Genomic DNA, 16209 nt, shown 5'->3' with positions numbered 1-16209 from the left:
CACCAACACACAATGATTACATTTCTCAAGAGCTGTTAGTGCAGCCGTCTCTTTGCGGTTACACAAAAAGATTGTGCTCACACATATATCACACCAGTGGCAAGACGCAATCAATACCTTCACTGAGCGATAACAACAGTGAAGTCACTGATGACAGTGCCACTTAAGCAGAGTTATTAAGCCGGCCGCGGTGGTCGTGCGGTTCTAGGCGCTCCAGTCCGCCCTATCCTGGAGTATTGCTGTGTGGTGTGGGATCCGCATCAGGTGGGACTGGCGGATGACACCAAAAAAATTCAAAGAAGGGCGGCTCGTTTTGTATTATCGCAAAATAGGGGAGATAGTGCCACATACATGATACATCAACTGGAGTTACAGTCACTAAAACAAATGCGTTTTTCGTTGCGACGGGATCTTCTCATGAAATTTCAATCACCAGTTTTCTCCTCCGATTGCGAAAACATTTTGTTGGCACGCACCTACATAGGGAGAAATGACCATCACGATAAAATAAGAGAAATTACAGCTCACACAGAAAAATTTAAGTGTTCGTTTTTCCCGTGTGCCGTTCAAGAGTGGAACGGTAGAGATACAGCTTGAAGATAGTTCATTGGACCCTCCGCCAGGCAGTTTATTGTGAATAGCAGAGTAATCACGTAGGTGTAGATGTACTAATATACACACTCGCCGATGGTGTTTACGTGTACGAAGCTGCAGGGAATTTCTGGGTACTTCACCAACGCGTTCGCCTCAGAGTACCACTTGAAACCTGCGTCCTGAATTATTTGTTGGATGTATTCTAACCCCGCCTTCCTTTACTGTGTTTGCCCACTGTAGCTTCCTCTGGCATCGTGGATGTTATTCCCTGATTTCTTGACATATGTCTTGTCGTCAAGTCTCTTCGTCTTCTCAGTGTTTTTCTCTTAAATATATGTACAAGCACGCAGCGTAATGCTTCTTAAGGCGAGAAGTGTAGCACGGTAAAATGATTTAACGATATGGTGCTGCCGGCCGGAGTGACCGTGCAGTTCTAGGTGCTACAGTCTGGAACCGAGCGACCGCTACGATCGCAGGTTCGAATCCTGCCCCGGGTATGGATGTGTGTGATGTCCTTAGGTTAGTTATGTTTTATTAGTTCTAAGTTCTAGGCGACTGATGACCTCAGAAGTTAAGTCCCATAGTGCTCAGAGACATTTGAGCCATCTGATATGGTGCTTTACTGAAAATTTAATATAACTTCATGACTAACATTAAACTATAAGCAAAAACTGACGACGATTTGCAACAAACCTCTTCCAACTTCCCAGTGTTACAATAAAATTTAGCTAAATCAGTTTCAGTAATTACGACAGATATTTTATTGGGGCTTACTATTAATCTGCCTCTTAGATACAGTGAATCCAAAAAGTATTCGTCTAGCTGCATGTCTTTTAGAAAACGAAGTCTGTGTAGCATGAAAGTAAATGTATACAAAATCTGAAGAGCCAGTCATGAAAGAAGTACCTCGGTAAGACATTTTTATTAAAAAGCAAGGAAAGAAATACATCCAAATCGACAGGAAGGTTAACAAAATAGAAAATGTAATACAAGAGCTAGTTCTTACAGTATTCGTCCACCATCTGAACGTGCCGAAATTCTGCGTGCAGCGATTAAACTATAACGCTGACCCACGGCACACACTAGAGCCAACCGCCCGCGGCCCCACTCTATCGCCTGTTGTGGTTCTGAACGCGCCGATACAGTGCAGTTAGCGTCATGGGCCGTAAGGCTAGTGGAACGACGCTGATCGAAAGGAAACTTATTCTGCGCGTACATAATGAGTGCAAATCTTCTTACGAGATTGCTTAAGTAGTCGGTGGACCTAGATCGACGGTTTAGTCTAATAGATCGATTTTGCGCAACAAAATCATTAAGAAACCAACCATGTACCGGACGCCATCAAATTTTGACTGATGCAGACGTGAAATTTATCGTGAGGCGCGTAAAGTTATTTATCACAAAAAAAAATTCCGTAACGACACAGACGAAGACAAGAGTCCACGGCCTTATCCAGGGCGTCAGTATAGCCTGCCGACGTAGCATTTCGCCCTACTGGCAGCGTCATCAATAGCGACCCAGTTCTCGGGGCAATGGCCAGCCTTCAGGAAGTTTCAACGGTCCTGAAGTACGCAGTAGCACTTCTCTTCACATTAATAAGCCCACTGTCGCATTACACAGGGTGAATAACTGGGGTGGAAAGAATGGAAAGGAAACGAAATGGGACAGAGATAGGAAGGGAAGAATTACTTCCAGCCGCAGCCGCACAGGGCACTGCGACACGCAACGGCGAGAGTTGAAAAATTGTGCTGGCCCGGGACTCGATACCGGATGCTCCACTTCTCGAAGACGGTTGCCTTGACTGCCCCAGGCATCAAGGTACACTTTCCGACAGATTCCAATTCCCAACTTCAGGCTGCCTGCACAGCGTCGAGCCCCGCTCATTAACTTCCTGATTCCCATAGGAGTTCGGACGTTGGTTGTGCATTCGGCACTTAAACTGCTTCATGAAACGGGCGTCATGTCCATTGAATTACAGATATCAGCGTTGAATGATCCGACAGAACGGTGGTATAAATGTGTTACGTCGGTTACTTTAGAAATGTTAAACAGTTTACGCACTTTTCCATCTCTCTAGTTTCCATTCGACTGCCGTCGGTAAATCTGATTTTGGGCTAGTAGCGGGCACCTACGGGTCTTACTCAGCCAATGTGTTATTATTGCACAACCCATCTCGATGCTTTCAACTTCTTTGGGATGTCCTGCCATTAAACTCGCTCGTTGAACGATCAGCTGTCTATGATGTGTTGTCTACATCTACATTTATACTCCGCAAGCCACCCAACGGTGTGTGGCGGAGGGCACTTTACGTGCCACTGCCATTACCTCCCTTTCCTGTTCCAGTCGCGTATGGTTCGCGGGAAGAACGAATGCCGGAAAGCCTCCGAGCGCGTTCGAATCTCCCTAGTTTTGCATTCGTGATCTCCTCTGGAGGTATAAGTAGGGGGAAGCAATATATTCGATGTTGTTGTTGTTGTCTTCAGTCCTGAGACTGGTTTGATGCAGCTCTCCATGTTACTCTATCCTGTGCAAGCTTCTTCATCTCCCAGTACTTACTGCAACCTACATCCTTCTGAATCTGCTTAGTGTATTCATCTCTTGGTCTCCCTCTACGATTTTTACCCTCCACATTGCCCTCCAATGCTAAATTTGTAATCCCTTGATGCCTCAGAACATGTCCTACCAACCGGTCCTTCTTGTCAAGTTGTGCCACAGACTCCTCTTCTCCCCAATTCTGTTCAATACCTCCTCATTAGTTATGTGATCTACCCATCTAATCTTCAGCGTTCTTCTGTAGCACCACTTTTCGAAAGCTTCTATTCTCTTCTTGTCCAAACTATTTATCGTCCATGTTTCACTTCCATACATGGCTACACTCCATACATATACTTTCAGAAACGACCTCCTGACACTTACATCTATACTCGATGTTAACAAATTTCTCTCCTTCAGAAACGCTTTCCTTGCCATTGCCAGTCTACATTTTATATCCTCTCTACTTCGACCAACAACAGTTATTTCTCTCCCCAAATAGCAAAACTCCTCTACTACTTTAAGTGTCTCATTTCCTAATCTAATTCGCTCAGCATCACCTAACTTAATTCGACTACATTCCATTATCCTCGTTTTCCTTTTGTTGATGTTCATCTTATATCCTCCTTTCAAGACACTGTCCATTCCGTTCAACTGCTCTTCCATGTCCTTTGCTGTCTCTGACAGAATTACAATGTCATCGGCGAACCTCAAAGTTTTTATTTCTCCTCCATGGATTTTAATACCTTCTCTGAACTTTTCTTTTGTTTCATTTATTGCTTGCTCAATATACAGATTGAATAACATCGGGGATAGGCTACAACCCTGTCTCACTCCCTTCCCAACCACCGCATCCCTTTCACTCTTCTCTACTCTTGTAACTGCCATCTGGTTTCTGTACAAATTGTAAATAGCCTTTCGCTCCCTGTATTTTACCCTTCTACCTTTAGAATTTGAAAGAGAGTATTCCAGTCAACATTGTCAAAAGCTTTCTCTAAGTCTACAAATACTAGAAACGTAGGTTTGCCTTTCCTTAATCTTTCTTCTGAGATAAGTCGTAAGGTCAGTATTGCCTCACGTGTTCCAACATTTCTACGGAATCCAAACTGATCTTCGCCGAGGTCGGCTTCTACCAGCTTTTCCATTCGTCTGTAAAGAATTCGCATTAGTATTTGCAGCTGTGACTTATTAAATTGATAGTTCGGTAATTTTCATATCTGTCAACACGCGCTTTCTTTGGGATTGGAATTATTATATTCTTCTTGGTGTTTGCGGGTATTTCACCTGTCTCATACATCTTGCTCAGGACTGGCTCTCCCAAGGCCGTCAGTAGTTCTAAAGGAATGTTGTCTACTCCCGGGACCTTGTTTCGACTCAGGTCTTTCAGTGCTCTGTCAAACTCTTCACGCAGTATCGTATTTCCCATTCATCTTCATCTACATCCTCTTCCATTTCCATAATATTGTCCTCAAGTACATCGCCCTTGTATAGACCATCTATATACTCCTTCCACCTTTCTGCTTTCCCTTATTTGCTTAGAACTGGGTTTCCATATGAGCTCTTGATATTCTTACAAGTGGCTCTCTTTTCTCCAAAGTTCTCTTTAATTTTCCTGTATGCAGTATCTATCTTACCCCTAGTGAGATAAGCCTCTACATCCTTACATGTGTCCTCTAGCCATCTCTGTTTAGCCATTTTTCACTTCCTGTCGATCTCATTTTTGAGACGTTTGTATTCCCTTTTGCCTGCTTCATTTACTGCGTTTTTATATTTTCTCCTTTCATCAATTAAATTCAGTATTTCTTCTGTTACCCAAGGATTTCTGCTAGCCCTCGTCTTTTTACCTACTTGATCCTCTGCTGCCTTCACTACTTCATCCCTCAGAGCTACCCATACTTCTTCTACTGTATTTCTTTCCCCCATTCCTGTCAATTGTTCCCTTATACTCTCCCTGAAACTCTGTACAACCTCTGGTGTAGTCACTTTATCCAGGTCCCATCTTCTTAAATTCCCACCTTTTTGCAGTTTCTTTAGTTTTAATCTACAGTTCATAACCAATAGATTGTGGTCAGTGTCCACATCTACCCCTGGAAATGTCTTACAATTTAAAGCCTGGTTCCTAAATCTGTCTTACCATTATATAATCTATCTGATACCTTCTAGTATCTCCAGTATTCTTCCATGTATACAACCTTCTTTTATGATTCTTGAACCAAGTGTTAGCTATGATTAAGTTATGCTCTTTGCAAGATTCTACCAGACGGCTTCCTCTTTCATTTCTCTCCCCCAATCCACATTCACCCACTATGTTTCCTTGTCTCCCTTTTCCTACTCTTCAATTTCAGTCACCCATGACTATTAAATTTTCGTCTCCCTTCACTACCTGAATAATTTCTTTTATCTCATCATACATTTCATCAATTTCTTCGTCATCTGCGGAGCTAGTTGGCATATAAACTTGTACTACTGTAGTAGTCATGGGCTTTGTGTCTATCTTGGCCACAATAATGCGTTCACTATGCTGTTGGTAGTAGCTTACCCTCACTCCTATTTTTTATTCATTATTAAACCTACTCCTGCATTACCCCTATTTGATTTTGTATTTATAACCCTGTATTCGTCTGACTAGAAGTATTGTACCTCCTGCCACCGAACTATTTTACCTCCGGAATATTTTACCCAAGGGGACGCCATCATCATTTAACCATACAGTAAAGCTGCATGCCCTCGGGAAAAATTACGGCTGTAGTTTCCCCTTGCTTTCAGCTGTTCGCAGTACCAGCACAGCAAGGCCGTTTTGGTTAGTGTTACAGGGCCAGATCAGTCAATCACCCAGACTGTTGCCCCTGCAACTACTGAAAAGGCTGCTGCCCCTCTTCAGGAACCACACGTTTGTCTAGCCTCTCAACAGATACCCCTCCGTTGTGGATACCATCTGTATCGCTGAGGCACGCAAGCCTCCCCACCAACGGCAAGGTCCATGGTTCATGGGGATAGATATATTCGATACCTCATCTAGATGCGAACCCTTTCGAAACCTGGACAGCAAGCTTCATCGCGATGCAGAGCGCCTCTCTTGCCGAGTCTGTCACTTGAATTTGCTAAACATCTCCGTAACGCTATCACGATTACCAAATAACCCTGTGACGAAACGCGCCGCTCTTCTTTGGATCTTCTCTATCTCCTCTGTCAACCCGATCTGGTACGGATCTTACACTGATGAGCAATACTGAAGTATAGGTCGAACGAGTGTTTTGTGAGCCACCTCCTTTGTTGATGGACTAAATTTTCTAAGGACTCTCCCAATGAATCTCAACCTGGCACCCGCCTTACCAACAATTAATTTTATATGATCATTCCACTTCAAATCGTTCCGTACGCATACTCCCAGATATTTTACATAAGTAACTGCTACCAGTGTTTATTCCGCAAATGTGTAGGGGAAAGAAGGTATGTGCCAACACAATCAGAAATATCTTAAAAAACGTATGGGTATCACGACCGGGTAGCGTGCAAGAAAATTTGGGTCAGTTAAGAGAATCGAAAGAAACGTCTTCATTTTGTGATGGAACATAGACTCAAAACGGAAGACATTCTGGAATAGAGCAATATTTTCTGAAGAGAGTAAATATAACGTATTCGGGTCCGATGGGAGCGAATGGTGTGGCGTAAGAAGAATGCGGAGATGTTGCCACGCAATCTTGTGTCAACGGTTAAACACAGTGGTGGCTCCCTGATGATGTGGGGCGGTATGAGAGCTGCAGGTGTTGAAGAATGACATTTCATAGGAGGTATGTCAAGAAATCAGGCAATAACATCCACGGTACCAGAGGAAGCTGCAGTGGGCAAACACTATAAAGGAAGGCGGGGTTAGAATATATCCAACAAATAATTCAGGACGCAGGTTTCAAGTGCTACTCTGAGGCGAACGCGTTGGTGAAGTACCCAGAAATTCCCTGCAGCTTCGTACACGTAAACACCATTGGCGAGTGTGTATATTAGTACATCTACACCTACGTGATTACTCTGCTAAAACTGCTCGGCCACACCGGCCGGCTCGTTGCAAATGACTGGATGTTTACATTTTATGTTTCCTTCCTTTCACGTGACATATGTGTATCAACATTTTAAAGGACAATCTGAAACCTAGTGCCGAAAACGTCGGTATGCAAGGAAATTACATTTTTCAACAAGATAACGACCCAAAGCATACGGCTCTAAATAGAAGGCTGTGGCTCCTGTGCAATACCCCAAAACAACACCCCTCCTCAGAGCCCAGACAATAATCCTCTTGAACACCTTTGGAAAGTACTGGAAGACAGCATCAGGAGAAGACACATTTCTAACGAGAGAGACCTAAAAGAAGCACTTCAAGACGAATGGGACAAAATTCCTGCCTCTCTGACGGCAAACTTGGTCGAATCGATGCCCAGGCGACTAAAAGCAGTAATAGCTGGAAAGGGAAACCCCACTAAATATTAATTTTTGTAACTGAAATCACATTTTCGGATTGTAAATTAAAAACAAGAAAAAAAATGAGTGGACGAAATCGTTTTGATGTAGCCCTTGAATAAATTTTCCATTTTGTCAAATTTGTTATCGCTATGGATGTATTTATTTCCTTGTCCATCAATAAAAATGACTTACAAAGACTAGTTGCATATGACTGGATGTTCACATTTTACGTTCCCTTCCTTTCACGTGACATATACTTGGTTTTTTAACAAAAATACTTTTTGGACACACTGTACTATAATCTCGCGAAATAAATGTTCAACATTAGGACGTCAGAAGAATCGCGCTCAGTCCAGAATGAGAGACCGTCAGCGTTAGGGGAACAACAGCTTCATTGTTGTCGTCGGCAGGTGTTTACATCCACTGTGCAGGGCTGCGCGCTCGCAGTCCGCCGAGGTGCCTGCGCCGCCTGACATACGGCTAGGCCATGTCGCAGGGAGCAGTCGGGTCGCAGCGGCGTCTGTTCGCGCTGCCGTCGCCGTTTCTTGCAAGGATTTGCGGCGCCTTCCACGGCTCCTCAGGCGCTATTGTGCCGCGGGAATGAATGTGCCATTGGGGAGTGTGCCAGGCGGCGGGCCCGCCCATAACACCGGCTGCAGGACGCCTTCGCCTTTGTGTGTGACGCCGTGTCAGGCGCAGGCTGCGATGCTACGTCTCTGCCGGCAAGTGTGCGGGGGAGGTGGGGGGAACGGCAAGCCGCCCTCTGCGAAGACTAGCACGTGCTTGTCAGGCCGCAGCAGCTTTCCGCCTTTACTAGGGTCGCCAACGTACTCAGGGGCGGCTGCTTTCGTAGTGTGGGTGACGAATTTTTACCACCACTTTATGTTTCAGCAGTACAACCGATTAAGTATTGTGTTCCCGAATACCACTCTCAAGTGAAGCTAGAGACAGTTATATCAGTGAGATTGAAATTGCTGTAACAGAACTGGCACTAGGACACTAAAAATATTACTTGTTCTCATTTAGCACCACCAGATCTCTGATGACAACTAGCAATGGATGGAGAAAGGTATACATTAAATTAGATTATAGAATCGCCCAATTCAATAAAGTTTTCTGCATCTTCTACTTAAGTAAATCTGTCATCAACCCGAAGGTTGATTTGGAACAACACAGAACCCCAATAGTTATGATGCTGTTGAAAAGGTAGGTCGTTGCCTTCCTCCGATCGTTGATTTGAATCACGCAACCAGAACCACACTACTGGCCAGTAAAATTACTACACCAAGAAGAAATGCAGATAATAAATGGGTATTCCTTGGACAAATATATTATACTAGAACTGACATGTGATTACATTTTCACGCAATTTGGGTGCATAGATCCTGAGAAATCAGTACCCAGAACAACCACCTCTGGCCGTAATAACGGCCTTGAAACGCCTGGGCATTGAGTCAAATCAAGAGTAGTGACTGGCGTATTGTGACGAGCCAGTTGCTCGGCCACCATTGACCAGACGTTTTCAATTGGTGAGAGATCTGGAGAATGTGCTGGCCAGGGCAGCAGTCGAACATTTTCTGTATCCAGAAAGGCCCGTGCAGGACCTGCAACATGCGGTCGTGCATTATCCTGCTGAAATGTAGGGTTTCGCGGGGATCGAATGACGAGTAGAGCCACGGGTCGTAGCACATCTGAAATGTAACGTCCATTGTTCAAATTGCCGTCAATGCGAACAAGAGGTGGTCGAGACGTGTAACCAACGGCACCCATACCATTCGCCAGTATGCCGATGACGAATACACGCTTCCAATGTGCGTTCACCGCGATGTCTCCAAACACGGATGCGACCATCATGATGCTGTAAACAGAACCTGAAATCATGCGAAAAAATGACTTTTTGCCATTCGTGCACCCAGGTTCGTCGTTGAGTACACCATCACAGGCGCTCCTGTCTGTGATGCAGCGTCAAGGGTAACAGCAGCCATGGTCTCCGAGCTGATAGTCCATGCTGCTGCAAACGTCGTCGAATTGTTCGTACAGATGGTTGTTGTCTTGCCAACGTCCCCATCTGCTGACTCAGGGGTCGAGACGTGGCTGCACGATCCGTTACAGCCATGTGGATAAGGTGTCTGTCATCTCGACTGCTAGTGATACGAGGCCTTTGGGGTCCAGCACGGCGTTCCGTATTACCCTCCTGAACCCACCGATTCCATATTCTGCTGACAGTCATTGGATTTCGACCAACGTGAGCAGCAATGTCGCGATACCATCAATCGCAATCGCGGTAGGCTACAATCCGACCTTCATCAAAGTTGGAAACGTAATGGTACGCTTTTCTCCTCCTTACACGAGGCATCACAACAACGTTTCAGCAGACAACGCCGGTCAACTGCTCTTTGTGTATGAGAAATCGGTTGGAAACTTTCCTCATGTCAGCACGTTGTAGGTGTCGCCACCGGCGCCAACCTTGTGTGAATGCTCTGAAAAGCTATTCATCCGCAAATCACAGCATCTTCTTCCTGTCGGTTAAATTTCGCGTCTGTAGCAGTTCATCTTCGTGGTGTAGCAATTTTAATGGCCAGTAGTGTAGAATTCTTAGTCTGGCGCTGTACTTCTATATCTCTTTAGGGTACCTGTCCTCCCCTTTTACTCCTCATTTAGCTTTCTCAATTCTGCCTTGTCGGACTAAATTCACTGCCGTTAACTGTGTTGTCTTCATCTGACTCTTTATGTTTCTCTTCTTTTTAAAAATAATTTAGTCATTGATTTGGAACCCGGCTGCATCGATGATAGCTGCATCAACTCCACTGTGGTTATCATCTCTCTGCAGGTATACGTAACCACGCCGATAACCTACTCAGCTACGTCAGGGGTATATACAAGGGGAACAGCCAGTATTCAGGGATACGACATGGACGATCATATGAAGCAAAAAGCTTCATATGAACATACGCCCTATTCCAAACGTTTTCCGAGATAGAATACACATAATCTATACACTGCACTGATTGGATTCAGAAAAATTCTTTAGTGGTTAAGATAGCAATTTGTTACTTTTATTGATTACTAGTTTTGGCTGAAGTTGTCAGCCAACTTCATACGATAGGATCATCTTTTTTCTGTACACAATCAACGTACAATTTTTTTTGTCTTTTGATCTGAAGATGACATTACTTTAGCCAAAAGCAGTAATCAAAGAAAATAATAAATCGCTCTCTCGACCAATAAAGGTTTTTTCTGAATCCAATAATTGTAAACAATTATAGCTCGCGTATCTCCAATTTGACCACGTCAGGTGACAACCGTCATTTAATGTACAGTGTTGTTCATTTTCTCTATTATTCAACACATTGCCTTCACACAGGTGCAACAGTTACTTAACATCACAATAAGCGTTTTATAAAGTATAATTAAAAAACACGTAGTTTTAATGCAGTCATCTCTAAACATTGCCTAGACGTCACCTTACACTGTTGTACAGTTCACATTGGAAGTTTAAATATCTCACATCAGCTTCATTGTAGTTGTACACCCTTGGGAGAACATGTCACGTTGCTTGTCTGCACGTCCCCTGATGAGGGCAACAGCGTCCATGATATTACCAAGAAGTTCATCCCGCGCATTCACCTTTCGTTTGTGTATCTCAGGCTTTTTCCAACCCCATAAACAAAATTCAAACGGCGAAATCTCTGTCAATCTTGGCGGCCAGTTAAGTGAACGTAAGTGCAATTGAGATGTTCCCTCACGCTTCTGCTAAAATGTGGAGGGCTTCATCATGCTGGAAGTACGCTGCAACTGCGTCGCCAAAGGAATGTCGTTGAGGTATCCAGCAAAGGAATTTTCCAGAAAAATGCAAGTAATTCTGTCCCGTCTTTCGCTCTTCTAAAATAACTGGACCTATCAACATATTACCGATCATGACACACCAAACACTGATCGAAAATCGAACTTGGAAATTGGTGTCCACTGTAGCGTGTGTATTTTCTTGTGACGATCGAAGATTATTAAGTGCGTTGATGATTGCAATCCGAGTAAACAAGGCTGCATCAGTGAATAGTATTAATGGAAGCAAATGGCGCTTGTCATATAAACAGTGACAAAATTCAAATCGTGTGGCATTGTCGCCAACGCCAATATCAACATTGTGAATACGGTTTATGTGAAATCGGCACAAGTTTCCCGTAGGTACTGTTCGCCGTGCGGAAGTTCGTGGGAGTGGCGCGGGGTAGCTGCGCGGTCTTGGGCGCCTTGTCACGGTCCGCGCGTCTCTCCGCGTCGGAGGTTCGATGATGACGATGTTTGGATTGCGGCCTCTCAACTGCGCGGTTATCAAATGGCTCTGAGCACTATGGGACTCAACTTCAGAGGTCATTAGTCGCCTAGAACTTAGATCTAGTTAAACCTAACTAACCTAAGGACATCACATACATCCATGCCCAAGGCAGGATTCGAACCTGCGACCGTAGCGGTCTCGTGGTTCCAGACTGCAGCGCCTAGAACCGCACGGTCACTTCGGCCGGGGCGCGGTTATCAGCGCCCGTACAAATTCCCAACCTTTGCTCAGTCCAGTCTCGCCACTTTCATGAATGATGATGAAATGATGAGGACAGCACAAGGTGAAAATCCCTGACCCCGCCGGGAATCGAACCCGGCACCCCGTGCTCGGGAAGCGAGAACGCGACCGTGAGACCACGAGCCCCGGACAGGAGGTTCGAATCCTCCCTCGGGCATGGGTGTGTGTGTTGTCCTTAGCGTAAGTTAGTTTAAGTTAGATTAAGTAGTGAGTAAGCTTACGGACCGATGACCACAGCAGTTTGGTACCATAAGACCTTACTACAAATTAAAAAAAAAAAAATGTTCGTGGGACATTAATATGTGCAGAAAGACGCAGTAGGCAGGTAATAGGACTAAGCTGCACCATCTCAACAATGTGTTGCTGTTCCAGCACAGGTTGTCAAATGACACGTTCAGAAAAGAAGGGAAATTGGAAGAATACGAGTTTCGTACAATGTGCTGGAAACACTGGTAAACACTGTGTAACTTTAAATGTATGTAGGCGAGCGATTCTTCCCGCCCAGTATTGGTACAAGGTAATATGAAGTTGCTGTACGGCTGAACGCTAGTGGGCTCACAGCTCAGGGTGCGCCACAGCAGTTCCAGCTAGGTAACCGGTACGTGCGAGTCCAGGTACAAAGACGAGCAGTTTCGCCGGAAATAGGTAGATCCCAAAGCCGGGAATTTTGACGGCTGTTGATCGCATGGCCTTCTTCAGGATATGCACAAAAAATGGCGGAGTATCAGACAGCTTTTTGAGAATCCATAGTAATATACAGTCAAGTATCAAAGCAAGTAGCAATACGTTTATGATCTCAAAATATCATTTCCTATGACACAACAATACTTTTAACATATTTAAAACTACTGAAGTTAATATTTCATCGTGAATAAATATTTTGATGATGACCTTCTGAATTAACAACTTTGAAACGCTCCATGCGATTTCGACAATCAGTGTCACTCATCTGTATCTGTTTTATTTATTGACTTATGATATCTATTATATATTTTTATTACACAAATGTTTTTCAGAACATCATAGTTTCAACTATTAAATAGCAAATGAATACAGCATGAATACATCACATATTGTCATACTTGCGTAGTAATTTGATGAACTGCTAACTATTTTCCCAGAAACTTTATTTAAATGATGATTCAAGGGGATGGCCTTCAGCCAATGGAAAAATAGACAGCAGTGGAACATTGCGAGAGTCAAGTGGAGACTCGGGCTTTTTCTAGTGAAGACCTCAAGGGAGCGAGTCGGGGCACGTTTACTCGAGTTCTGGAAGGATGCAGTCCTGCCTGTGGTAACGAGTGGTGTTCTATAGTGGAGGTGTTTGATTCTGGGCGGTGAGTGCCCGCTACCGTACTTCTGGGGCAACTTGATATTTGGAGAGGTCTGAATGTGCTCCGAGGAGGAACTGATGATAGACAGAATATGTGTTACTATTCGTTGTATCATGTGTGATACTTTGTAACTCATCATGCTGAACTGTGAACTGCTTTGAGCTGGTGAATATTTCGTGTATTGGGATTACGAAATTGAAGTAGTTTTCATATATCTTTGATTAGAATTTAGTTTGAGGATTCTCCTACCATTCTCATGACGCTCCCGATGTAACGTAACTGCGCGTGATAAGGGTATTTTCTGTACATAGTTTTAGTCGATATTGTAGGAACACTTGCCCTTAATTTGAGACGTCCCATCTTGAGTAAACATTATTCAACGTAATTCACTATCGTCTACATCAATTACGGACGTTAGAATATAATCTTTGATGTTAAATTATTCATTTAACTCGTATTTTGTATTTGTGTGTATTTTATTAACTTGCAATTCTAACCAATGCATAGACTACCGGACTGAAGGATCATAGCTACTGGTTATTATTTGCAGCCAGTTAGCTGCAGGACATGAAAGGAGACATGTGTGCCTCTACCCTGACTACATCGAGCTATTCTGTTTTAAACAGAGCCGTGCGTTCGACAAGTACCTAAAGTACGAGTAACCACAGGCAAAGGCGCAACTGATTTGCTCACATAAGAAGCTGTTTAGAAGAGCAACGCAGCAGCAGAAAATCGTTAAGTGCCGTCCCAACTGTACGAACAGTAATTCGACGTGTCGGAAAGCGCCAACGGTATTCTTCGATAGCAACAGAAGGACTACCATCGCAGAAGCCGTAAACATACGCCGTATATGCATATTCTTATTTAATGCAGATGCGTGGAATTTTAGCCAGTGCACGTACAAGCACAATAACCGATGCTTCTTTCTAATACACTCCGAATCCCGCGCATTACTTCACTCACCACACATCATATACAGCTGATCCTTCAACGGGCTAGTTTAAAGGCAGGACATCCCAAAGAAGTTGACAGCAACGAGATGGGTTGAGCTGTAATAAAACGTTGGTTGAGTAAGAACCGTAAGTGCCCGCTACTATCCCAAAAACAAATATACAGACGGCAGTCGAAAAAAATGGTTCTGAGCACTATGGGACTTAACTGTTGAGGTCATCAGTCCCCTAGAACTTAGAACTACTTAAACCTAACTAACCTAAGGACATCACACACATCCACGCCCGAGGCAGCATTCGAACCTGCGAGCGTAGCGGTCGTGCGGTTCCAGACTGTAGGGCCTAGAACCGCTCGGCCACTCCGGCCGGCACGGCAGTCGAATGAAAACGAGAGAGATGGAAAAAAGTAAGTAAAGTAATCGTCGTAACACATTTACCCCACTGTTCTGTCGGACCATTCAGCGCTGATATCTATAATTATATGGACATGACGCCTGTTTCGTCAAAAAGTTTAAGTGCGAATGCACAACCAACGTCCGACCACCTATGGGAATCAGAAACCTGCAAGTAGACGGTTAATGAACGGGGCCCGTTGCTGTCCAGGGAGCCGGAAGTTGGGAATTGGAATCTGACGGAAAGTGTATCTGGATGCCCGAGGCAGTCAAAGCAACCGTCTTCGAGAAATGGGGCATCCGGTTCGAGTCCCGGGCCAGCACAATTTTTCAGCTTTCGCCGTTGTGTGTCGCAGTGCCCTGAGCTGCTGGATGTAATTCTTCCCTCCCTATCTTTGTCCCATCTCGTTTCCTTTCCATTCCTTTCACCCTAATTATCCACCCTGTGTAATGTCACAGTGGGCTTATTAATGCGAAGAGAAATGCTACTGCGTACTTCAGGACCGTCGAAACTTTCTGAAGGCTGGTCATTGCCCGGAGAACTTGGTCGCTATTGATGAAGCTGCCAATAGGGCGAAATGCTACGTCGGCAGGCTGTGCTGACGCCCTGGATAAGGCCGTGGGCTCTTCGTTTGTGTCGTCACAGGATTCAAATGTGATTTTTTTTTATAATTAACTTTATTTAAGTCCATCTTTAATAAATCTACGTGGTTAAGCTAAAACTGTGTTCAAGTAGAAATATTTATTAATCAATACAGAGACTCTCGAGATACGTATCATACAGATTATCATGGTCACATAACTAAAAAAGAAAACAGTGATCTTACCTGCGTTTATTAGAACCTCACAACACAGGTAAAAGGAGAGAGGGAGTGTTAACAACTCCCACCTTAACCCCTCGATCCGATGGAACGCATCTCACCAGCCTCTCTCACTCTCTTATCAAGATTTGTTGATATTCTCCTTCGGCAATTCAATAGAACACCCCATTACTCCTATCTGCGTAATATTTTAATACCATTCGGTAGCGTCACACCGACCGGGTTCGTATTCGTGAAGATCGAGGTTCAAATGCCCGGACGGGTATCCAGGTTCAGATTCCCTATGGTTTCCATTATTCGGTGACGACAAATGCCAAGTTGGTTCCTTTAAAAAGCGCACTTGATTTCCTTGTAACCTCCCTGACCTTCTGCTACATTTCTAATGTCTCAGACGTGGAAGTGGTCCCCATTAGAGAATTTAAATGAAACTCGTAATCTGTAAATGCACTTATAGCGAGTTCCGTGTAATGGTTCAAATGGCTCTGAGCACTATGGGTCTTAACATCTGAGGTCATCAGTACCCTAGAACTTAGAACTACTTAAACCTAACTAACCTAA

The sequence above is a fragment of the Schistocerca piceifrons genome, chromosome 7 (genome assembly GCF_021461385.2).
Source record: "Schistocerca piceifrons isolate TAMUIC-IGC-003096 chromosome 7, iqSchPice1.1, whole genome shotgun sequence".
NCBI classification, from domain to species: Eukaryota; Metazoa; Arthropoda; class Insecta; order Orthoptera; family Acrididae; genus Schistocerca; species Schistocerca piceifrons.
This window is presented reverse-complemented; position numbering follows the sequence as displayed.